This window comes from Trichechus manatus, unplaced genomic scaffold (genome assembly GCF_000243295.1).
Source record: "Trichechus manatus latirostris isolate Lorelei unplaced genomic scaffold, TriManLat1.0 scaffold00140, whole genome shotgun sequence".
NCBI classification, from domain to species: domain Eukaryota; kingdom Metazoa; phylum Chordata; class Mammalia; order Sirenia; family Trichechidae; genus Trichechus; species Trichechus manatus.
Window position 1 is genome coordinate 4033907 of NW_004444076.1, and position 25253 is coordinate 4059159.

General features: G+C 42.1%; 1 protein-coding gene across 1 annotated transcript in view; it reads right to left on the reverse strand.

Annotated features, from left to right (window-relative positions):
- The window catches only part of SYTL2 (synaptotagmin like 2), a 118578-nt gene extending 98507 nt beyond the window's left edge, over positions 1–20071 (reverse strand). The window contains exon 1 of the mRNA XM_023739775.1: positions 19937–20071. The gene's annotated coding sequence lies outside the window, so the exon portion shown is untranslated. The remainder of the gene's footprint in view (positions 1–19936) is intronic.
- Positions 20072–25253: the final 5182 nt, after the last annotated feature.

Consider the following 25253-nt stretch of genomic DNA (forward strand, 5'->3'; position numbering starts at 1 on the left):
GCTGTCAGCTTATCTGCCGAACCTGGGATTCATCGATTTGCACAGCCTGTGAGTGGGAGCCCTGCTCTCCGCCGACCTTCCGATCTTGGGCTTGCCAGCTTCTGCAGCTGTGTGACTTGGGAGAGGCCTCTACCCTGATCCATGGACTTGGGACGTTCTAGCCTCTACAATCGCGTGAGCTGTTACCTTGATATAATCTCTCTCTATATATATATTTATACACTTTACTGGTTTGCCTCTCTAGAGAACCCAGCCTAAGACACTTGGTTTAGAGAGAAGGTCAAGATTATTACTGCTACTACGGAAATAATGGAGTCCCTGGGTGGCACAAATGGTCAAGTGCTTGACTACTAGTCAAAAGGTTGCTGGTTCAAACCCACTCAGTTTGGTGTTTTTTTAATGATTAGGACTGGGAGTAGAGGGTTACAGGAAAACACCAAACTGCAGAAAACAGGCCTGGGGATCTGCTTCTGAAAGGTCCAAAAAAAAACAAACCGAACCTGTTGCCAAACCAATTGCGACTTATAGCAACCCTACAGGACAGAGTAGAACTGCCCCATAGGTTTTCGAAGGAGCTGCTGGTGGACTCAAACTGTCAATCTTTTGGTTAGCAGCCAGCCTTGAAAACCCTATGGAGCAGTTCTACTCTGACACACATGAGTTGCTATGAGTCAGAACTGACTCAATGGCAACTAATAACACCACTGAAATAATACATACATAAGAATGTATACAATATTAAGCCTTTAAAACATACTAGGTTGAACCACACAAACTTGCCAATATTCAGCCATTCTGACCTACAAAAATGACAATTTCATTTGATTCAGCCTAATACAGTATCAAGAGACAAAATGACATGAGCCTAGCCCCAGCACAGCCTGACAAGCTGTATGATTTTGGGCAAGGCTTCACTTGCTTCATGCTATAAAATGAAGAGGTTGAGCTAAATTTGTCTTTAGGTTCTCTTCTAGATGTATAATTACAAGAGAAGATGGAGGAGGAGAGCCATAATCCATTCATCCAACAATTATTTATTAAGTGCCCACTATGTGGCAAGCACTATGCTTTCTTCTCTATTCTAAAAGCATCTACACTTTAAGGGCAGCCCCCCAACAGCCTCCTCTGATTCGAGGGCTCCTACATGTTAGAGATAAACAACAAGATGGAGGATCCAAGTTTGCCTGCTATTCTAGGGAAGCTGTGGTATGCCTTATGGTTCCACATCTCCTGGCCCATCACAATTCCACAGCAGAAAAGAGAACAAAAGGACCCAGAAACCACATTAGGGACAAGTGATGATGTATGGTGTGGCAGAAGAAATGGTATGTCTGAACAAAACAAAGAACTCTCAGTAAATACTGGCGCTAACAGTGACTTCTACAAAATATTCTACTCCTTTCAGGATTTCATTGTCACCTCCCAGGAAGAGAGTCATCTAGCTTTTTCACTTTTAAAAAAAAAAAAAAAATCCAGAAAAGAAGGCCCCTCAGCTTTGCTGAGTAGAGTCCATGACCATCTAGTCACAGCCTTCACAATAACTAAGGACTAGGAACAGAGGGTTACAGGAAAACAACAAGCTGCAAGTCCAAAGACATTGATTCAACACCTGACTATGCTGCTTATTAGCATCAATTAATGCACCGAGGCTTATCATTCAGCCTGTCTGTGTCTCAGTTTCCTCATCCATAAAATGGAGACAGGGTTAGATTATCTCTAAGCACCCCTGCTGTTCTAAAGGTCAACTCATCTGGAATTCTAAGTTTTTACCACGTAATCTGCCATCTGTTCTCTTTTTCCTGTCCACTGTGGACACAGCAAACAGCTGTTTTCTAACACGTCTGCAGTAGCTCTTCAAATACATACTTAAAGACTCTTATGAATGCCCACTTCACTCCCTCTTCTCTGGCCTAAATCAAAGTACCAGATGGAGTGGTTAGTCCCAAATGGAGTGGTTAGCAAGATGTCGGGAATAGCTCACATGGGGTCATCCATTTAAACTTTGAGCTGATAAGGCAGGCAGCACAAGCAGCAAATAGCTATCTGCTTTATCAATTTTTTGAAACTGAGAAATACCCATAACTCCCAACCTTATTCCCTGGGAATTCTATCAGATATTGTAGGAATGCAAAAGCTGCAAGACAAGGGGATTAACAACCCTGAGGTATTGTCAATCTGAGAAAATTAAACCTACATTAAGAAACTGATGAATTCTATAGGACAGATTGTTAATATGTGCTAAATTTGGGAATATAGTCAGTAAGAGTCACAAAAGTCAGATGAGAAAGGTCAGATGAGGGGTATGGTCTGCTCCAGGGAAAGCCTGTGGCTATGTAGGAGGTTAGACTCTGAATCACTGAAGCAGCCAAAACTCACCAAGGAAACCATGACACCAACCTGGGCTCTAATGGAAGGCAATCTTCAAATTTGAGATGGCCCTGGGCTCTCAAACCAACCTCTCTGGGATAGTTCAGAATCAACTATCTGACAGGGTAGTAGAGGCAGCTGACAGTCAAGTGTCCCTTGGCTTTTCTGTGATCTATTCTGAGTCAGAGCTGCTCATTTCTCTTAACCTATGATTTAACTGTCTAGTCCATTTAAAGCAAACCATCTATGGCTAGCATTCCTTCGGAATGTGTTACTTTAAGGACTCTGAAGTCTCCAAAAGGATCTTTTTTTCCTCTTCAAATAAATACCCTCTGGAAATAATAATGTAAAGAGTAAAAATTACTTCACAAGAGAAATCATGAAGTGTTTAATAAATGCTCCAAATTCTTAGTTTCAGAGCTATTAAATTCCTCCTTTATTCCAAAATACAAATACTCATAAGGAAGGAAGGAATTGGAGAATTGTTGTTAATCAAATTTTAGGTTTTAGAAATGAGCATTTTTCTTTTTCCTCTTTAGGAGCTTAGAATTATAAAACTTCTCCAACAGACAGACATAGAGAAAAGCTTCCACCACCTTAAAATTTGATAGCATCCATGAAATATAAGCTGATGTATCTCATAAGTGATGTTTTATAAACTTGTCCTTAAAAATCAAGGGCATGCTCTCAAGACTTTCTATCATGGAAATTGTTCCAACAGGCAAAGCAATGAGCATTTCCATGGCTAGGTTTCACAGCTGTCACATTATTTAGTTCTGCACAGATGAAAAATCCAGTTAAGAAAAAAAGTTGGAGAATCTGAGGCTGGAATCTGGCAAGCAATTGCATTTCCACACTGTTTTAGTCAGTATCTTTCCTCAATGCAAATATGAATCCTGAAAAAAAATTAATTAAAAATATGTGGTCTAAAAAATACAACTGGAAACATGTCAAAACTTAGAAGTCAATGCTTTTCCATCTTTAATTAATGATGCTATACAACTCACTAGAAAAAATAACCACAGTTCTTTAATTCCGATCCTCCAAGGATTCCAAAGTGCAGATGTGAATTCTAAAGGACAATAGAACAAGCAAGAAAACCTCCTACTTCCTCAAGGTTACAGAATAGACATATATCACAAAACTCAAAAGAATCCAAGCTCCCAAACAGACTTCAAGTCTTGCCATTAACTGGTCCACCAATGAGGGAACTTGAGTTTATTAAAATGTTTCTGCTTATTTGGGTTTGATTTCTACTACTAACCTAGTATTTGAGGAATAAAAAAAATACATCATTATACTGGGAGGGAAAGAGGTGAGACTCAAATATGAATTCTCATTTCTTTCTGACAAGAATTTAAATAATTATTTGAGGTTTACAGAAGTAAAAGAAGAACATAATTTCCAGAAACTGTTCCATGGAAAGTGGAACCCTTCATCTGGCTTCTTTTTCTAATAAATAAGATTATGAAATACCAAAAAATAGATGGCCTTTTAAAATGTCTAGGTTCCCATTCCCTTATCGTATCATTAAGGGAGGTTAAGGGGCTGCACTTTGGTATCAACATTTAAGTCTCAGATCTGCCTCTTACTGTGTGACCTTGGGCAAATTACTCCTCTCTGTATTTTGGTTTCCTCATCCATAAAAAATACCTACTTAAAGGTGCAGTTGTGAGGACTGGATGAGTTGTATGTATAAAGCACTTAGACTAGCACAGGTCCATAGTAAACACTACACAAGTGCTGGCTGTTATTATCACCACTAGGTACTACCACCACTAAATATGTTCTCAGCATGCCAAATGAAATTACATCCCACCAAGAAGAAACTGTTTGCATTTCATTCTCTGAAATGATGATGGCCTGGAATCAGGTTCAACATGTCATTTAAAAAAAAAAAAAAAATTAGACCCTCCCTTTCTCCTCAGCCAGGGAGCCCTGGTCACGAAGTAGTTAAGAGCTCAGGCTGCTCACCAAAAGGTCGGCAGTTCAAATCCACCCACCGCTCCTTGGAAACCCTATGGGGCAGTTTTACTCTGTCCTATAGGGTCACTATGAGTCTGAATCAACTCGAAGCCAATGGGTTTGGTTTGGTTTTTTTCTCAGCCACAGTGCACTAATGGGAGCTAGGGCCTGAGCTGCTCTGTTCTTTGGGCAGTGAAGAGACAAGATACTTATGCCTAGTGGTCTCAACTACGTTCATTCAAATATTTATTGTGTACCTACTCTGTGCCAGCCACCGCATCGGGCACTGAAATTATTTGCTCATGTCAGCAGTTTCCACTCCACTCTCTAGAGCCCAGGGTCTTGTTTCCTTATTGAAGTTTGCCAATCCTTTAAAAGAAATGTTACGAAAAGCATTTCCCAAGATGAAACTAACAAGAATAGATGAGGGCAACCAAAACATCCACCCACTTCTATTTTCTTCTCTTGAGTTCTACAATAACAATAATAAAAATCCCCACTCTCTAATTTCAAATTTGATAATGCAGATTTCTCCCAGATGAGTTTTTGCCAAATATCTGCCAAGCTGACTATGAAACTGACAAGCTAATGGAACAAACCACCACTGCCTCTCTACCCACCAACCGCAGCACAATGCTGGACAATGTGAATAGAGCCAGGAAAGCTGCCACGCTGGGAGCCAGGAAAGGCTATACACAAGCACAGAGCATGCACATAAGCTATCATCACCAAAAAAACAGCCTCCTCCTCTAAAACTTCTAGCTCGGTACCAGAGCTTAAACGTCTCGACAGATAAGCCTCAACACTTACTGAGTCTCAGGGAGGATTTAGCCACTTATAAAACAGCTGACATAGTGATTGATTATTATTTTATGAAGTTATATGACTATGTTCAGGCAGCAGCCCGCCCACTGCCGTTGAGTCGAGTCCAACTTATAGCAACCCTACAGGACAGAGCAGAACTGCCCCACAGGGTTTCCAAGGAGTGGCTGGTAGATTTGAACTGCTGACGTTTTGGCTAACAGCCGAGCTCTTAGCCACTGCACCACCAACACTGACTTGGGAGTCAGGCTTGGGCTTGAATTCCAGGGCTATCACTTATAAGTTGTATGACGTGGAACAAATATTTAACTTCTGTAGGTTTCATTTGCCCTACCTATATTATATGACTTAAAATTCCTACTTTTAAGGGCTTTGTGAGGATTAAGCACCTAGCTGATGTACGGCACACAGTGGGGACTCAATATGATAGATGCCCTGCCCACCCTTTATTTTCAGGCAGGAAATATATTCCAAGAAACTCAGCCCCCGGTTTAGAGGAATTATGAGACTGGTTCTTAGGCAAATATTGCCACTAGTTTTCCTAAGAGCCTACTTCTGATACGTGATGTTTAGGGCTCTAACAATATTTCAGCTGATATGGAAAATCCAACCAAACCTTCTCCAATACCTCTTTCTCACCCCAATCAAGAAAGTCAATCAAGAAGGCGTCAGCTTTACCCTGCAGAGCACCATAAGCTCCGGAACTGGCGCTCACATCCTCCCAGCTCCTCTGCCCCTTTCCCCTTCTTTCCAAATCTCAAATGCAGCTCCACAATGTCATCTATGCACAGGCTAGCATACTGAATGAGGGTAGGCAACTTGCCTTAGCTTTTCTTCATTCACTCAATAATATGTCAGGTCCAAAGCTTGACTAATATATACTTTAAAACAAAATTAAAACCTGAATATATCAGGAAGCTGGGAGACTTCATAGCTCTTAAGTCTCAGGGACCTAGATGTAAAATCAAACTAGCTGAATCTGCATTCTTGTTTTACCTCAAACATGACCAAGTCATTCAAATTTTAGTTTAGCCTTTCAAGAATCTTAGTTTCCCCATCTGTGGAATAATAATGACACCTACCTCACAGGGTTATTTTAGCGTTAGATGATATATGTGAAAGCATTCTGAAAACTATAAAGCTGTGTACAAATGTTGTATACGAAAATTTTAGTCTTTTTTGATACTCTTTTTGTCAGCTACAGCCTATGTGAACCAATAAAATCTATATAGATTTCCCAAGCTAGCTGTGCCTACCTATGCACTTGTCTGTCTTACACTCTACCTTAATCTACACTCATTGATCCCAAATTCAATTTCTTGCAAACCTTCCCATTCCTACTTCACCTTTAGACAAATGGATCATCACAGCTTCTGATACTCTCAAAGTTTAGCATATCAAGCCTGACATTTATTTCCAAAAGGCAGAATCTGATTTGGTTTATATAATGACAAAAATCATGAAACTTTCTTAAGCATCCCCTTCACATCACATGCCCATATACATGCAATGTTAAGAATCAGGCTCCTCTCATAGGTAAGGAGCAATAACCCCTCCTAGTCTTTAATATCTCCCAAGTCTTGGCTAAAAAAAAAGATTGGCTCTGCATTTGTTCAATTTCATGAGAACAAACAAAAAAGATCTATTAACTGCCCACTGACTACTAAATTCTGATAGTCAAGCAATGTATTGAAATGCTAAAAAAACATTATGAGCGTGACTCAGTACTTCAAAATATATTCATCCGACACATTTTTACTAGCCATCAAGGAAATAATAACAAGACCCTTCGGTCCTTGCTCTCTAACAACTTTCAGACCAACAGAAAAGACAACGCGAGTACATAAAGAACTATAACACAAGGAGGTATGTTATGAGGGCCATAAAAGAGGTATAAGCCAAAGAGTAAACCAGTTAGAGAAAGTAGACTTCCCTCTGTAGTGAACCCAGAAAACTTCAATGAGAACTACCGTAGAGCTGCAGTTTTAAGGATGGACAGGGTTTTGAAAGGCAGAGGCAGGGCCAGGAGGAGCTCAACAAGGGAAACAACAGCATCAGTCCAGACACAGGAAGCTAACATGCTCAAAACACAGAGGCTACTATAGGGAAAGGTGACTATGGTTAGATCAGAAAACAGGGTCCATCAACAGTAATAAAATAGCGGAATATAAGAATAAAAAAGAAGCCAGGATCACCAAAGATCTCAAATGTCAGACCAAGGAGTTTGTAGTTTATGCAGTGGGTAGCGGGGAGCCCACCATGTGCTGTTTTTTGTTTTCTTTTTTAATTTTTTTTTTAAATTCAGGAAAGCATATGGCTCAGATCTCTACATTCAGATAAATGAAAGAGAGGAGTGACTACAGGCAGGAGTGTCACGGCTTTTACAGGAGACTTCCATAATGCGTAAAGAGGTGGCAGAAGAGGTGAAATATAAGTGTCATTTGGGAGCAACATTGGGAAGGAAGCATTAACAAGGTTTGGTGTCTACCTGCCCCTGGGAGAGATGCATAAATCAAACAAGACTCAAAGTTCTTCAGGTTAATCAAAAGAATAGTTCAGCCATTACTGAAGCAGGCATGCCCAGAAGGGCAGCCAAGAAAAAGGTAAAACTAATGGGCTGGCAGAAAATTCAGATGGAAATGGGTAATCATGAGGGAGGCTGCAGCTGTAACTGTAAATATGGAAGTTAGCAGCTTAGAGGCTCAGTTGTAGCAATGGGGTGGTTGAGCTCAGCAAGGGAAAGAATGTAGTGAAAAAGCACAGAGAAGAAAGCACATGACATAGTATTTATCAACTGAAAAGGGAAAGAACAGTTAGTCGGGAAAAGGCAGAGTGTCACAAAGCTGAGAAAAAAGAATTTTAGGAAAGACAGAGCTGTCAGCCTAGCTGTCAGCCAGATACTGCAAAGAGACTAGGCAGACAAGGACACAAGAAAAAGGCAACAATCTGGTAACTGGCATGTCACCAGGGACCTTTGACAGACAGGGTGGGACAGAAAACTCTGTGTGAGCCAAGACTTGACATCACTGAGGAAGAAGGTGAGATGAAGTTTTGGAGGCTGAGGGTAGAAACAGTGTATGTGTAACAGGGAGCCCATCTGTCAAAAGAAGAGATGGCTGCAGATAAGTGGTGTCCAAACAACAGTGCCACTGACCTAGGGGCTTGGAGCAGCCACCTGTCCCTTCTCCCTCAGTGGGCAGGGAAAATCAAGGGACCCTTCCCAACCCAAAAGAACAGTGATGACTGTGCAAAATGGTGGATAATGGCAGCATGAAGGGACAAATAAAGGGCATTTTCACTCACACACTAGTTTTAAAATGATGGAGCCCCCATTTCCAGAAATGAGTGCATGAACTGAAAAAACCTGTCAGAGGCAGCTGGTTCATTTTTGCTAAAATTAACAATTTCCAGGCCACTGCTGCTCCTCTTGGGGAGAAGAGATCCTCTTCACTGTCAGAAGTTTACCTGTCCAGTGTCCACCAGGAGCCACAATATTTTTTCCCAGACACAGAACCTATAACCATCTGTAACAGGCATTTCAGAGAAACCAAACTACATGGCAAATCCACAGCTATGCATTTCTTCTGCCTGGAGTCCAAAGAATCAACTCTTGAGCTTGGCAGAGAAGCAGCACTATAAATACCCATAAACACACACACACACACAACTCAGAAGTGCTCTGTAGCTAGACTGCCCAGGTTCAAGTTCTGCCTCCACCACTTATTAACTTTATGATCTTAGACAAGTTACTTAACCTCTGTACCTCTATTTTCTCATCTGTAAAATGAACTTAAAGCTAATTGTGCTATGTATATTCTCAACAACAACAAAATAAATAAAATTAAAAAAAAAAAATCACAGCCTAGAAAACCCTATGCCTATGAGGCAGTTCTACTCTGTCACATTGGGTCGCTATGAGTCGAAAATTGACTCGACAGCACCTAACAACAACAAGCCTCATAAACAAAAGTATCTGAGCATATGTTTTCTTTGAGATCTTTAAAAGCCGCATTAATACAAGAGTGTTCACAGAGATTCATCGGTTTTAAAGCAACCTGCTAAAGTCACATTTTCTCGGTTTTTTGCACATAGGCCAATAGTTACATTTTAAGTCAACTGGGAAGGAGACTCCACTGTCTTCATATCTGTTAAGGCAGCTAACAATAACAAGTTCTATCTTGTCTTCTTCAAAAATATCTTGGATATTCTCAGACCTTTTCACTTCAAACAAATTTTAAAAACAGCACGTCAAGTTACACAAACAGACACTGGGAATTGTTATTAGAATTGCACTGAATCTATAAATTAATTGGAGAAGAAGAGATATGTTTTATAATATTTACTTCCAATCCATGCACATGGTATATCTTCCTTATATGCAGAAATCCTTTAAATCTTGTATCTTTCAAAAAAGTATGATAATTTTTCTCAAGAAAAAAAATAGAACCTATCTTAAATGGTGAAGATTAAATGAGTTACTTCATGTAAAGTGCTTAACTCAAAGTCTGGCATCTGGAGGGTATTTAATAAATGTTGGCTATTGTTATCTTATTTAAGTTGCATTGCAATGCCATGAGATAAAGCCAGGCAATCATTATCATCTCCGTATTACTAAAAATGAAACTGAGGTTCAGAGAGGTAATGCCCACGTTTCACACAGTGTGCGGTACAAGCCAGGGCTTGAAAAAAGTCTAGTCTCCTTAATGAGATGCAGAAAGCTCTTGATGATTGACCCAACGTCTACACTCTGGCTTAGCTCCTACTAGCCTTACCTTGAGCATGAAACTGCCTGTGTCCACCACACTGTTTTCTACTTCTATGGGGAAGTACATCTCCCATCCTCCTTAACTCTCTGATTCCTATTCATTCCTCAAGCCTCCTCTCAAGTGTCACCTCTTCCAGGAAGCCATCCCTGGCACTTGATCCCCCTTCTCTCGTCATCCCACCTCCCTCTCTGTTCACACCTCTGACCATCTTAACAATACACTGTGTGGTCATTACAAATATCTGTGTTTCCTACTAGACTCTGAGCCTAACACAGTTTCTGGCACACAGTAAATACCATAAACATATAAACACACCTTCTAACACAGCTGGCCATTCCCATCCAGAGTTCATCTGGATCTTGTTATCTTTGGTCTCAAATAAAGGAGACCAAACTGACATCTATCCAACGACTAATCCTAGGCTTGATTAACATAGTGAAAAGGACATGGGGCTTGACACTTGAAGGAGGAAATGTTCAAAGGTCTAATATTCCAGATGCCCAAGGTGGACTGCCACGAGTTTAAAATGTAATTATCTTGCTCCCTGTGCATTGAATATCAGCCCAAGACTTGCTTTCAGTTCCTGGCTACTCAGAGAGTGATCTTGGGGAAAGGTGGACAGAGAAGGGATAAAACAAACACATCCACTCCCTCCTCATTCCCTCAAACACTGAGCAAACAGCTGTGTTCAGTTCCGTGGTAGGGTTACATCTGTCCCCAGCGGAATCTGTCAGGTGGCACCACCTCCCCCACACCCTTGGCTGCTGGCCACCACCCTGGTTAATGTGGGGAAGCAGGTGATCTTTTCTACATCTAGGCACCTCTAGTTACCAAGACTAATCTCTCCAGTGTCTCTCCCTGAAGAACTCCAGGTATATGTCAGGTTTTCCCTCTGGTCTGCATAAAGCAGGCAACACTCAGGAAAACATAAACACAGGCCTAGAAACACACACACACGTGTATACCTGTATCTGCCTCTGACTCTGCTTGGGGTAAGGGGCCAGCTAGCTTCTCGAAATTTGCCCACAGAAGATAGTTTTGTAGCCCAAGCCTTCCTATTCCACCCTGCCCCCCATCACCCCAGGAAACTTAAAGACTGCTAACCACAACAGTACATGATGAGTACAAAAAAACTCTACAAAGCCCTGACCAAATTAAATAAGCATTGAGTGTAAACTATTCCTAGGACATTAAATTTTATTCCGAAAATATCAAAAAAGGTTGTAAACATTCTTTCTGGGCTCAAGCCTCAAACATTTTGCCAAAAGCAAGCCTGGTTCCTATATTAAAAGGTGGCAAATATGCTTAACTATAAAGCAGGACATACTTATCTCTTTGGAATAATTTGGCTACAGTGTGACCTAGTGCATAAATTAATATATACTGGAGTCATCATTTTTCAACACATTCTGTATCTCACTGTAGAAGTCTTGAAGTGAATAGCAGCACCGTCTCGAAAAGTATCACTTTTACGAAAAGCTTTTCTCATCTGTACCCACAAATTCAAGTAAGTACTCTTTCAATCAATCTCAAATCCATCTTCCAATATTTTGGGCTGTGTTATCATCTTAAGGAGAAATCTAGCTATTTCACTCACAATATTAAGAAACTTCCATTAGTTGCCTGTAGCCTCCAAGATAAAGGACAGGTTTTTAGCCTGGTTTCATCTGTGGGCTTCAGCCCACCACATCAAGGTCACCTCCGGCCATAACTTACCTGCCCTATGTGCCACCTCAGTGGTCTCTCCCTGTTACCTTAGTATTCTGTGCCTTTCCTGACTCCATGCCTTTGAACTCTGAAATGTCCCTCAGTCCAAAATGCCCTCCTCTCTATCCTATTCCCTTCTCAACCTAGTAAACTCCTGCTCAGCCATGGCACTAGTTCATCTGTCTCTTCCCAACTCTCCCAGGCACTGCAATCCCACAATAAACTGTACATATTGATATTAGAGGATTTACTACACTGTATTTTAATTATTACTTTACCACTGTCACCCTTAAAAAACCCGCTGCTGTCAAGTCGATTCCGACTCATAGCGACCCCATGTAACAGAGTAGAACTGCCCCGTAGGGTTTCCAAGGCTATACTCTTTACGGAAGCAGGCTACCACATCTTTCTCCCATGGAGCAGCTGGTGGGTTTGAACTGCCAACCTTTCAGTGAACAGCCGAGTGCCTGACCACTGCACTATATGGGCATTTTCTTGTTCTTTTAAAAATTCTCAACATCTGGTTGTCAATTTAATGATTAAATGAAACCCAATAAAGCAGTAAGGCAGGTATCATCGATTCCTGTTTTGTATAGGTAGAAACGGAAACTTAATCAACTTTATGAAGTATGGTTGGGTAGTGGGAACTCTCAAGAGCCAAGAGAGAAAGTGAAGGGAAGGAAACTGACGTTCATCGAACAGCTTGTTTGGCTACTCTGTGCCAGGCACACGACAGACAAGTGGTAGCTGCACTTGAGGTACACCGGCCCGGAATCAAACCCAGGTCTCCCACACAGAAGGTGAGAATTCTACACTGAACCACCAATGACCTCTTGCCTGAACACTGCTTAATCAATGTTAGATATCATCAACATCGTAACTGGTTACTTGCCTCACAGGGTTGAAAAATTCAGTCAGAAGCAATCAGATATAATACAAGATATTAGATAAGCAACAAAACCCATACCAGATCATGTGAAAATATTTAAAATAACTGAGGAAGATGAATTCTATATAACCAATTACTATCCCCAGGTGCTATCAATGCATTGATAAGTTACCTAGAAGACATGGCACATACAAACTATAGTTAGATCAGAAATGGCACCAGATAGGTATGAGGTGGTGAGCCCTTGTCTGGTGAGTAATCCTGGCCAACCACCCAGCAGCATCTCAATCTGTTTTTACTGGTTTTGACTGAATATCTGACCCCATTTAATCCTCAGAACAACTTGATGAGGCAGGTATTATCATTCTCATTTTGTAGATGCACTGAGGAAATACTATGGTAATAGTTGTAGGCTTGGGGATAGCAAAGGTCTCAGGATGCACCCCCTGAACGTGTCCCAAGATGTTACAACCTTAGAATCAACTGTTCTGAAAACAAAGAATTAAACTGAAAACCCAGACTGCTTACTTCTAAAAATCAAATGACTAGTCTAAACCCAGCAATGGTAAAGAATCTTCTCTGAAGAAACTAACACACACCACAGCTCAGTCTTGCTCCTAACCCAGAGTGCTGGCAGAGGGGCAAGACTGGTTGGGGCACAGATCTGAAGCAATCTGGCTTGGCCTGTGATTCAGCCAATGCCCTCAGCCTCACAGCCCTGTGCTTTAATCAACTGACTCAGCCAGTGGCAAGAGAGGTCAGGCGCCTGTGGCCGTGAGTAATGGTGGCACAAAACGCATCTCTCTAATCAGAAGCTGATGGTGTCAGATCTGTCAGGACGTACAGAAAAACAATGCTTCTGCAAGGGGAAAAAGAAATGTCTATTCACGTAGAAGTTAAGTGATGCCCTTCTTTCTCCCTCTAACTCTGAAGGCAAATGTTTGGAATACTTTGCTAGGCCTTATACCCTCCCCCCACCCCAATATTTCTTGATGCATTTATAAAAAGAAGAAATCCAGGAATAATAAATCAAATTTATTTCCACCAGTAGCTGCAAAGTGTCTAGAAAGTACAACATTAGGAAATGCTTTCATTTTGGCCTTCTTTTGTCTCAATCATCATTACAAAGGATAATGGATAGCAAAGTGCTTTTGTAAGTTATAAGCACTCCACATGTGTAAAGAACTCACTGCCAGTTTCTGTTAATGGTGAAATAATTTGGAAAAGGATAGTGGTAATGGTTGCACATGATGAAGGTAATCAATGTCACTGAATTGTACATGTAAAAATTGCTGAGTTGGCAAATGATCTGTGATGTATATTTTTACCCTAATTAAAAAAAAAAAAATTACTGTAACCATCTGAGGGGCACTGCAACACTTTTCAGCAAAGACTTCATTTCAAGAGAGTGATTCATTTAATCTTTCATTTGTTCATTTATTAATTCATTAAAATTTCTTATACGAAGTTCCCACTGAGTGCCAGGAACTGCTAGGCAACGTGGATGCAGAGTTAAACCAGATGGTTCAAGTCCAAGTCCTCGGTGAGAGGCGTGGGGGGACTCAATCTTTTCCCAAATATTCTGATTGCTATTTTCATCTCTATCCTATTCCAACCACCGGTCAGTCTCTCTCTCTCTCTGCTCCACTAAGTTCAGAGCCACTCGAGAGGAGTGGTGTGCTTCTCCCACATTCTACAAAAGTCCTAACACAGGGCCAAGTACGCAGTGGTACTAAGGAAAAACACTGTGTATAATGATGTAAGAGGCAAGTACTTTATCACGATTAGTAATCTGCTTTCATTATACTTCTGTCAATCTACCCTCCCAAAAACTGCCCAAAGACAGTTCTCTCCTCCCCACAATCTTAGCAGGTCCTAGATTAAAAATAACAAATATATGAATAGAAACTCTCTTCTCAATGATCCACAGAAGGTCTGACATTCCCAAAGTGTTCTGCATGAGGGCAGTCAGCTAGGGAGACCCTTAGAAAATAATGAGCGGGCACTGAAAGTTTGAAGCAACAGGAAGTAGGCAAATTTTCTGATACCTGATTCATCTAGATGCAGTAATTCTCCACCAGATTTCCATCTGGATAGTTGTGAATGGAAAATAACCCAGAATCACAGTTTTGTTTTTTGTTTTGTTGTTGTTTTTGTTGTATTTGAATCACAGATTTTTAAGACTAGAAGGAACTTCATCTGGTCCTCATTTTATAACGAAACCAAGGCTAAGGGAGAAGGCCTTACTAAATCCAGATCCCACAACTTGTCTTTGGCAGACACAGGATTAGAAGTCAAGTCACCTGCCTCCCAATGCAGGGCCCACTCCTGTCCCCAGAGCTGCCAGGAGCTGGGTATGCTGCCTGTGAGTTGCCTCGAGACAGTCGCCGTGCGCACTCAGCCAGGTCTCCCAGGTCCACTGTCTTTCCAGTTGCTCTTCTTTCTTTCTCCTTCCTCCTTTCATGCCTCTGCTTTGCATCAGGCAACTAAGACAGCTCTCAGAGTCCTGGGACTCCCTGTGCAAATTAACAGCTCCCTTGCATGGCAAATTTGTTTTTCTTCTGTAAAATGGGACTACCTCATGTCCTTCCACTCTGTTCAGGACTGTGATAGAGGTAAGTGAGATACTAGTCGGCCCTCCATATCATCGGGTTCTGCATCCACAGATTCAACCAACTGCAGATTGAAGATATTTGGTGGGGAAAAAGTTCCAAAAAGCAAAACTTGAATTTGTCGTGTCCTGAACACTACGCTGAATCCACATGAATGACCTGATGTGTAGGCATACCCTGCTGTTGCCGCCTGCCATTTCACAGACCCTCAGTCTCTCTTCAGCACTCATTGTTTGAGCACTGTTTGCCTCGCGTCTCATTCATTTGCTACTTGTGTTGCGTGTACCCTTTGTTTCTGTGAAAAAATGGCTCCCAAAAACCAATTAAGTGGTCAAAGCAATCCCTCAAAGACTAAGTGTGAGAGGGCTGAGGAGAGCGAGAAGAAGGAGTTTCAGGCTAGTAAGGGATGGCCAGCTAGCTATGTAAAGTGCTACAACCTCCAGAACTTAAAGATCAAAGGCGAATCGGCATCGGCTGATGCCCAGGCAGCATCAGCATTCCTAGAAGAGTTCAAGAAACTCACAGAAGAGAAAGGCTACCTTCCAGAGCAAGTCTTCAGTTGTGATGAAACAACTATTTACATAGCACTTACACTGTATTAGGTATTATAAGTAATCTAGAAATGATTTTAAGCATACAGGAGGATGTGTATAGGTTATATGCAAATACTATTTCATTTTATATAAGGGACTTGAGCATCTGCTGATTTTGGTATCCTCAGGTATCCTGGAACTAATCCCACATGGATACCGAAGGACGACCCAAGGGAAGACTGTACTAGCCATCGAAGAATCCTACATCCTTTGAAGAAAACATAAGAATTTCTGTTGATGGTGGAATAATTTGGACATGGATAGCGGTGATAGCTGTACAACACGATGAATGTAATCAATGCCACTGAATTGTACATGCAAAAAATGCTGAATTAACAAATGTTTTGTTATATTTATACATTTACCACAATAAAACCATTTAAAAAAAAAAAAGAGTAGGGATCCAAGAGAGCGTTTATATCATAATTAAGTTAAGTCAGTGAGGCACTGGTAGTTCAGCAGTAGAATTCTCACTCTCTATGTGGGAGAGCCGGGTTCAATTCCAGTCCATGCACCTCATGTGTGGCCCCTATCTATCTATCAGTGGTGGACTATGTTACTACGATGCTGAACAGGTTTCAGCGGCGCTTCCAGACTAAGATGGACTAGGAAGACAGGCCTAGTGATCAACTTCCAAAAATCCCTATGGATCACAATGGTTCAATCTGAAACCAGTGTGCCTGCCTGGGGCTGCCAATAGTCAGGGGCCAACAGCTATCAACAACAACGCGAAGTCTAAGAGTTGGATTCTAGCATTTTACAAAGACAGACAATGCTTCTGATCTATGTCTAAATATTAAAAAAAAAAAAAGAATAGCGTACACACTTGCACACAATTCAAGGAACAAAAAAATAACATCTGACATTTGGTTCTTGAAGTGACAATGGTAGGAGAAGGTAGAACAGGTGTCATTATCTTCAATTCACAGAAGAAAATGGCTCAGAGAAGCTACCTGTCTTGCACAAGGCCACATGGGTAATGAAATTCAGTGCTGGAGCAATGACTTCATCTAGGGTCCTCTCCTCTTCACTGTGTGAATTAGCTTTACAATTTTCTGCTCAAATTTTGCACATCAACAACCCTGAAGAGCTACCTTTTTTGTTACATTTGAGACATTTAACAACAAGGACCACAGCTTCAACCTGCAACTTCAGCAGCAGCCCCAGGCAGGCACTTCTCTCTGTTGGAAACTCAATGACGCAGCCAAATTATGAGGGATGAACTTTGGGGTACACAAACAGAATTAACCTTTCTGATGCTTTTAATTATTCATAATTTATTCTCCACATTCTTTCAAAAACAATCTGAGACGGCTCTTAGCTCTCACAATAATTCATTCAAAAAGTAAGGATTATATTCATTTGTTTGTTTGCTTGTTTTTTCAATTTACTCAAATAGATGAAGAGAAAAATATTTGGAAGGCTATACCCAAGTTTTAGCATTTGTTATTTCTGAGTATGGATGTATTGATTCTGTTCAGTTATTTATGATTAATGCTCATGTGTATTTCTACCTTTTTTCTGCAATGAATAAGTATAGCTTTGGTAATAAGAAAACAAACAATAAAGGTTATTTCTATTTTAAAAAGTATTCTTCATCCTTCAAAATGGGAGAAGGGGTTGTCTCCACAAAGGTTTGAGAAGCTCCATCACTATGAATCAAGCAAATGGAAAATGTCAACATTGCTCTAGGCCCTCAGACCAGAACCTTTGCTTTGCTTCTCCATTTGGGTACTTGCAGCTCTCAAAAATACAAAACAGTGTGCCAGGACACCAATTTTATGCAAAGATTGTGGGAACAAAAAAACCTCTTCTTAAATACATCTAAATCCAATTGGATATATCATAAAATGAAATTAAAAATTTGCATAACATAAATCCTTAAAAGAAATTTCAAGCTTGCTGGGCCACGCTGAACTATATACCCTAACCCCCCCCGCAGCAGTTGCCAGTCGTTGCCATTTGGGGCTCTTCTATGGAGAAGTTTGGGAAGCCTTAAGGCAAAGAATACCAACTTATTTTTTTTTTTCCCTTTTTGAGGGAGTGGTAAACCTCATTAATACTAAGTCACTTTTCCTATTTGTTAAAAACAGCAATTTTTTTTCCCATCTACTATATCTTTAAAAATTCTTTATAAAACAGATGGCAGCAAGCCTATTACCAGTGAACTCTGGAAGCCCACAGGGGCACAGTCCACATATCTCCCTCGTCCCAGGAGAAGAACTGCCAAGCTGCCCCTGGGCCGAGTTACATTTCTGCAGGGCAGCAGACCACTCTGCACAAGGTGCTAATTCATTCATTCCACAAATGTTTATTGAGTGAAGCCTGAGAAAGGCCTCTTTGGGGACAGTGGGATCATTCACAAGCCAACGGTCAGGTCTAACGGATCAGATGTGGACAGTCAATCTTTTATTAGACCCCAAATCACTCCTCCGATAAAGCAAACAGGGCCCTTGCCTCACACACTCACTACCACCTGGCAGGATCAGGCAGGCGTTCTGAAACAGGACTGCTGCTGAAAGAGGCAAAGGCAGTCACCAATTCCCTCCAGAATGACCAAGATTCCTGCACCATAAATGACATAACACGTCTAAAACACTTTAAGCAGAGTCTGGCACCTAGTGAGAGCTCACTAATGCTAGTCATTTTTGTCCTTATTCCAGCTTGCCCTTACTCAAGGAGCACAAAGTAGAAAGAACACAAATCTGAACCCCAGCTGTGCCACTTACCAGCTATGTGACAATGTGACAGCCTCAGTTTCTCATCTGTAAAATGGGATAAATGATAGTATACCATCTGCATGTGGTTTTGTGAGAATCAGAGACATAGTCTATGTAAAGCTTCTAGAAGACTGCCTGGCCCATAATAAGTACCCAATAAAAGATAGTCAATATTGTCATTGCCTTAAACTCCCTCACCATACCTTCTCCTCTCCTTCCTGGCCACTCTTGATAGGCCCTGGAATCTGATTTTACCTGGGTACCACACTAGGGGTGAGGTGGGCTGAAGAATTACAGGGGTGGGGAGAAGCAAAGGAGAGGACTGCTGGAGACCTTACGCAGAAACCTATCAAGATCCTCAGCTGCTTTCAGCTATCCTCTGTCTGGTGCTCATCCAGCTGACAGCAGGGGACACCACCCTAGTCCAGAACAGCTGCCAAGAGTGGGGCCAGAAGTTGGACAGCAGTTTGAATTCATCCCACCATCCAGTGTTATGTCAGTCAGTCTGCCTGAAGTCCCATGTGACTTCCTCCTAACATCCCTGCCAGGCGTACCGCGTCAAGAAGCTGACTATATGATTCATAGTCTGTTCTTATCTAGACTTCATCTCAACTCAGAAGCCAAGGGGCCCGGGGAGCTGGTCACCAACCAGCACTAAATGAAAATAAGGGCTTTTCATTAAGTCAGAAGTGGAGCCCCTCCGAAGACAAAAAGGATTTATAAATGGAGAAGGGAGGAAAGAGAAGGAGAGGGAGGAAGAATAGATGCTGAGGGAGAGAGCCACTTCCTACAAACTGGTGGAGCCCTATGTCTTAAAAGTTGAAGCACTTGATTTTCCACTTTGAAAGACTCCACCCGTGTGATTTATAGCTCACCACAGGACGAAGTCTGGGTGTAGGAAGGGAATTTCAAACTAACTATGCTTATTTTCAAAGTAGAAATCATCAGCCCCCTACCTTTCCTTTCCCAACAGCCTGCCTATAGAAAGTTCATAATGCCCTACCTGTCTTCAGCTGAGCAACCTGGGGCCAGTTACACTGCAGCCAGATCCTGCAGCAGCCAGCCCAAAGCCCAGGGTCAGTCCTCGAAAGCCTCAGGAAGCGCGATAGCCCAGCAGAGCCTACTTCTACCAGGGCACCCCAGCTTCCTGGAGACCTGCTCCCCGGGGAACGGAGTTGGCTCTTCAGTAGGTAGAAAACTGAGGAAGGGGGCTTTCCGGGGTCCAAAACGCAGGTCACAGTTTAGAACTAAGAAGACTAAAGAACGTCATTCTGCACCAACTCCTTCACTTAATAGAAGGAAACTGAGACCCTGAGTGGGAAGAAAAGTTGTTCGAGGTAACACAGCGAGTGGGCAGAGAAGTCAAGACCAGAACTGTGCGTGCTTTTTTGAGTCGCAGCCCCTCAGGGAGCGCGTCTCGCCGCCTCGCGGTCTTCTCACCCTCAGACCCCGACCCGGAGGTCCAACCCCGGCACCCCCGGGCATGGCGCGTTACCTTCCTCCTGGCTAGGCGATGGCGGCTCTGCACAGCTCGCTTGCTCGGTGGACTGCCCAGGTGTCGCACGGCCACTATCAGCGAAGGAGGCGGGTGCAGCCTCACCCGACGGGCGGCGGGAGGCGCGCGAGGCCGCTCCGGACCGCGCGGACCAATGGCGCTGCGCCCGCTCCCCGCCCCGCCCGCCCCGCCCAGCACCGGGTTTCCCGGGTTCGAACTCTGCGTCTGCACGCGGCAAGTCTCTTCCCTTCCCTTCTTCCCCCACGACCCACCCACTTTCGCCTCCTTCTAAAGTGTACCTTACCCCGGAACAACTTTTTTCTGTACACATAAAGCAAGCAGCACTTATTTTTTTACCCCTCGGCGTTAGGAGGCCTTGAAGCCTGAGACCATGGAGCGCAAGGAACCCCTCCACCCAGAGAGCGAGATCAGCCAACCCGCGCTGGGAAGGGGGCGCGGAGTGGTATAAGGCCGGTGTTGGAGCACGTTGTTTTAACCCCTGGGGCGGCAGTTTCCTCACCTGTAAAATACATGAAAATGCCTCACAACTTGTTTAGACGATTAAACGAGGTAATGCTTTAAAAGCACCTAATTCAATAATACCTGGGGCTGGATAAATGGTAAGCGTGGTGTGTATTGCCTGAACCCCCGATGAATATGCAAGAGAACCGGTATGCTCCAGGAAGGCGCTAGCTGTTGAAGAATTCACTTCTGTCCAGTCGATTCCGACTCATAGCGACCCTATAAGGCAAAGTAGAACTGCCCTATAGGGTTAACAAGGCAGTAAATCTTTATGGAAGCAGACTGCCACATCTTGCTGTAGAGTGGCTGGTGGGTTCGAACCGGCACTGACCTGTTAGCAGCAAGCGCTTTAAGCATATAAATACAATATTGTATCATGGCTTACTGAAAATTTTAATGATGATGATGGGTCCAGCCCAGGCAAACTTCTGAAGGAGGTGAACGTTAAGGCCTTCCCTTTCCGCATTGTCTCCCCCTTTAGTGTTGGCCACCCAACTGAGGGTGGCCCTAATGTACCTTGGGTTCTCCAAAAAGTCTCCCTGCTCTCAAACTTATAAATGCTGATCCCCAAGGGCCTCATTCAGTGCTAGATGCGGGGCTGCTAATCTGGTCTAGGTGTCCTTGCACAGTGTTAATGTGTGTCTTTTGGCCTTCATCCAAGCTTTGAGAGTGTAGTGTGTCCCTGTGTTGGGTGAGAGAGAACTAGGGATGCATAAGATTGAAAACGACACTTGTGTGACCTCTGAGGAGACAAATTTGTAAATTCAGTTTGGAGTAATGAATGCTCTAATAGGTGTACAAAGTGTTGTAGACCTGGGGGAGGGAGGCAACAAAAGCTTAACTACAGACGTGACTAAAAGTCTTGAAGGAGGGGTACAACTTAGACCAGGTGCAAGAAGGGCAAGAACAGTGGCTACAAAGAGTCAGGTGAAGATGTGGAGATGCAGGTCATATGTCAGGGCTATTGCACAGTGTTTGTGAGAGCAAGGTAGAGATGAAACCAAGAAGGGGGTAGACAGATGTGAGAATAGGAGCCAGGCCTGCCGTGCTGAGGAAAGCAAGCTGTATCCTATTGGTGTTGGCTGCCAGTGAGTGATTTTACGCAGAAGAATGGCATGATCACATTTTTCTTTGAATTGTGGTGGTGGTTGTGTGCCTTCGAGTGGATTCAGACTCATAGTAACCCTGTATGCTAGAGTAGAACTGCCCCCATAGGATTTCCTAGGCTGCAGTCTTTACAGGAGCAGATTGCCAGGTCTTTTCTCCTGTGGAGCAGCTGGTGGGTTCTAACCTCCAACCTTGTGGTTAGCAGACCTTTAGGTTAGCAGCTGAGCACTTAACCATTGAGCCACAGGGCTCCTTGATTGTGGTAAGTATATATACAGTAAAACCTGCAAAAGCCAGAACCTGTGTCAGGTGGAAACCTGTCAAGGAAGGAAAACTCAAATATTTCCTACTAATAGAGAGCAATAGAAAAGTGGTAAGACTGCACCCTGTCAAAGGTAGAAAACTTGTGAGACCTGGAAAAACAGGGCAGTCCTGTTGAGTTCTGGCTCCAGCAGGTTTATATATATCTGAAAACAAGGAGCCTTGGTGGCGCAGTGGTTAAGTGCTCCACTGGGAACCGACAGATTGGCAGTTTGAACCCACTAGCTGCTCCGTGGGAGAAGCAGATGTGGCAGCCTGCTTCAATAAAGATTTACAGCCTTGGAAACCCTATGGAGCAGCTCTATTCTGTCCTATAGGGCTGCTATGAGTCAGAATTGACTCAGCGGCAACAGGTTTGAGGTTTTTTTAGATATCAAAACATTTGCCATTTCAACATTTTTTTTTACATGTTCAATTCAGTGGCAATAATTACATTCATCATGTTGTACAACCACCATCACTATCTATTTGCAGTTTTCCATCACCCTTAACAGAACCTCAGTGCCCCCTAAGCAATGACTCTCTCTTTTCCTCTTCCCCCCATCCCTGATAATGACTAATAAACTTTGGTCTCTATACATTTGCCTATTTTAGATATTTCATATAAGGACCACATTTGCTTTTGGTACCTCTCTTTCAGCATGATTGTGCCTGCCTTGGTTATCTCCTTACTGCCCCTCTCCACCCCAGGAGGGCAGGCACTGGGTCTTGCTCATCTCTGGGTGCCTTGCATCACCTGGCGTAGGGTTTTGAAAGAACTCAATTAATGCTTGACACCCTTCCTGAGGAAACAAACGTAAACGCCTAACTGCTAGGGAGAGTCTAAGGATCGTCTCTACACTCTGAGTCAGGCAGGTGGAGGAGAAATTTTAAGGCAGTGTCTTATTGGAGTCTTCAACTCATTGAAAGAGGCCATATGGCTCAGAAGTTAAAAGCTGGAGCTCTGACGTCAAATGGCCAAGGTTCACATACTGGACCTTAGACCAGTTCCTTAACCTCATTGTGCCTCAGTTTGATCATTTGTTAAAGCGATGATAATAATGCTCCTCTCTTTGGCCTACTGTGAAGGTTAAAATAAGAAAATACATGTGTTTAGCACAGTGCCTTGCACATAGAGAGTGCGCAATAAGCCTTAGTTAACTTAATCATGTCAAGTCAGCAGTGTCCTATTCCACTTAACCTATAGGATACTGCCACCCTTTGAAATGCTTTGTATATAAAGGATGGTTCACAGCATTTTATGTTGATACTAAAGGGAAAAGGGCAGGAATAGTACAGTGCAGGGGTTAAATGTACAGACTTTGGTTAAGTCCTGCCTCTGCCACTGAACTAGCTGAGTGACTTTGGACAAGTCACTTAATGTCTTTAAGCCTCCTTTCCTCTTCTATAAAATGGAAATACTAACAGTGCCGCCCTATACAAGGATTAAAGGAGATAATGCTATAACACACTTAGCACATTGCCTGGCCCAAGGTAAACTCCTAATAAATGTTAGCTGATATGATAATGGTTTAAGGAGAGTTCTTAAAGTTTTTGGAAGAGGAACAATAATCTAGCGGTAATGTATTAGAAGAGGAAAGTTTAAGCCTGGAAAAAAGTAAATGTAAAAGTCGGCTTTGGATTTGTGAAAACTGATGGGAAGCTTCAAAGTGAGCTTCGAAACCTGCAGGTGGAGCATGGGCCTGGAGTTTTCTAGTAGGAGATGGGTTATTTAAATACTTAAAAAAAAAAAAAAAAATTCAGCCCCATGGAATGAAATAAAATGATGTATTGTTTGCAGTGGCTGTGTATCACTGCTCTCTGAGCTTCCCTCCTGGAATGGTGGAATGCCATAAGGCTAAGACTTTCAAATGAGAATCTGGGATTAACTCCTACCTGCACCCAGCTGTGACTCTAGAATCATAAGTACACTGCCAAGTTTTATCAGCTAGTTAATAGGCAACCATTTATTTATGGGATGGGCTAGGTGTGGTTCCTTCAAGCTTGAAATATCCTCCTCTCTATTTTTGACCTAGGAATCCTTCTGATGCATCAAGGCCCAGGAGAAATGCCACCAGTTTCTGCCCTCCTAGACTGAATGAATTAATCCTTCCAACCTCTGTATTCACACCATTTATTTCTCAAGCCTTTTCTTGGCATTGATTTCATTCTGCTTGTTTTTATAGTTGGTTCTCACAGGATTTGCCACTCTACTAGTTTTAAAGCTCACTGAAGTCAAGGACCCCTTCTTTTTCTTTGTATTTCTTCTCACCACCTCTATCCTCTCCCTCACCACATCTCCTTTAATGATTTGTATGCCATAGACACTCAATAAATGATTGTTCAATTGCATTGGCAGACAGGTCTCTCATATAGACATGTTACAGAGGGTAGCACTGTTGCCACCATAGAAAATTGAAAAAAAAAATCTTTGTTTTGAATACATGACTTTGTCTTTAAACTACATATGTGGATTTATAACTGCTTGCCCACCAAAAACTGTAGCTATTGCTGAAACCCTGTACAATTATGTCTGGTGTAGTAATGTGGTTAGATGACTTATAGCAGTAGATATCAAGTGTACTGCATTTAAAACACAATTGAGATGTGGTACTGGGTTGCCAAAGCAAGAATTTGGTTTTCTAAATAATGTGCAAAACCCACATACTGAATATCTTTGTAACTTTTGGAAGTACAAAACTTTGGCCTTGAATCAAATTGTGTTAGCAATATCTCCACAGTTTTTAATAATGCCTTATATTTCTACATGGCTTTGTATTTTTCGAAGCCGTTTCACTTTGATTATCCTGTTTGATCTTCACATCAACCCTATGATGTAGGAAGGGCAGCTATTAGTATCTGCATTTTACAGATGAAGATAGGAGGGACTTGAGAGGATCAGGCCTTCAAGCCCAGGCAAAATGACAAACTAGTTACAAAGTCAAGGTTGGAACCCAGGGCTCTACTATGCCAGAAAGACTTCTAATATTCACAAAGATTGTGGCATCATTATTTATGACCTTTATGAGCAACAATCTTAAGCAGACACACATTTTAATTTATATTCATGTATATGTATTTTCATACAGAGTTCTTTTAAAAAGTTAAAAAAGTTGATCATCTCTCTGAGATATGTATGTGTAATAATTATTTTTTATAACTTCAGTGCCTTTCATCCGTGCATATCAAAGTGCATTTCAACATAATTACACTTTTAAAAAATCTCTAGATTTACGCTATCTAATTTGTGTTTTAGAGTAATTTTCTCATTTTGATTTTCAAAGAAAAAAATGTTACTTCAAAAAATAGGAGACCATCTCATCCCTTCGGGAGCAAGGGAGAATGAAGGGAACAGGATCCAAGGAAAAGATTAGTCCAAAGGACTAAT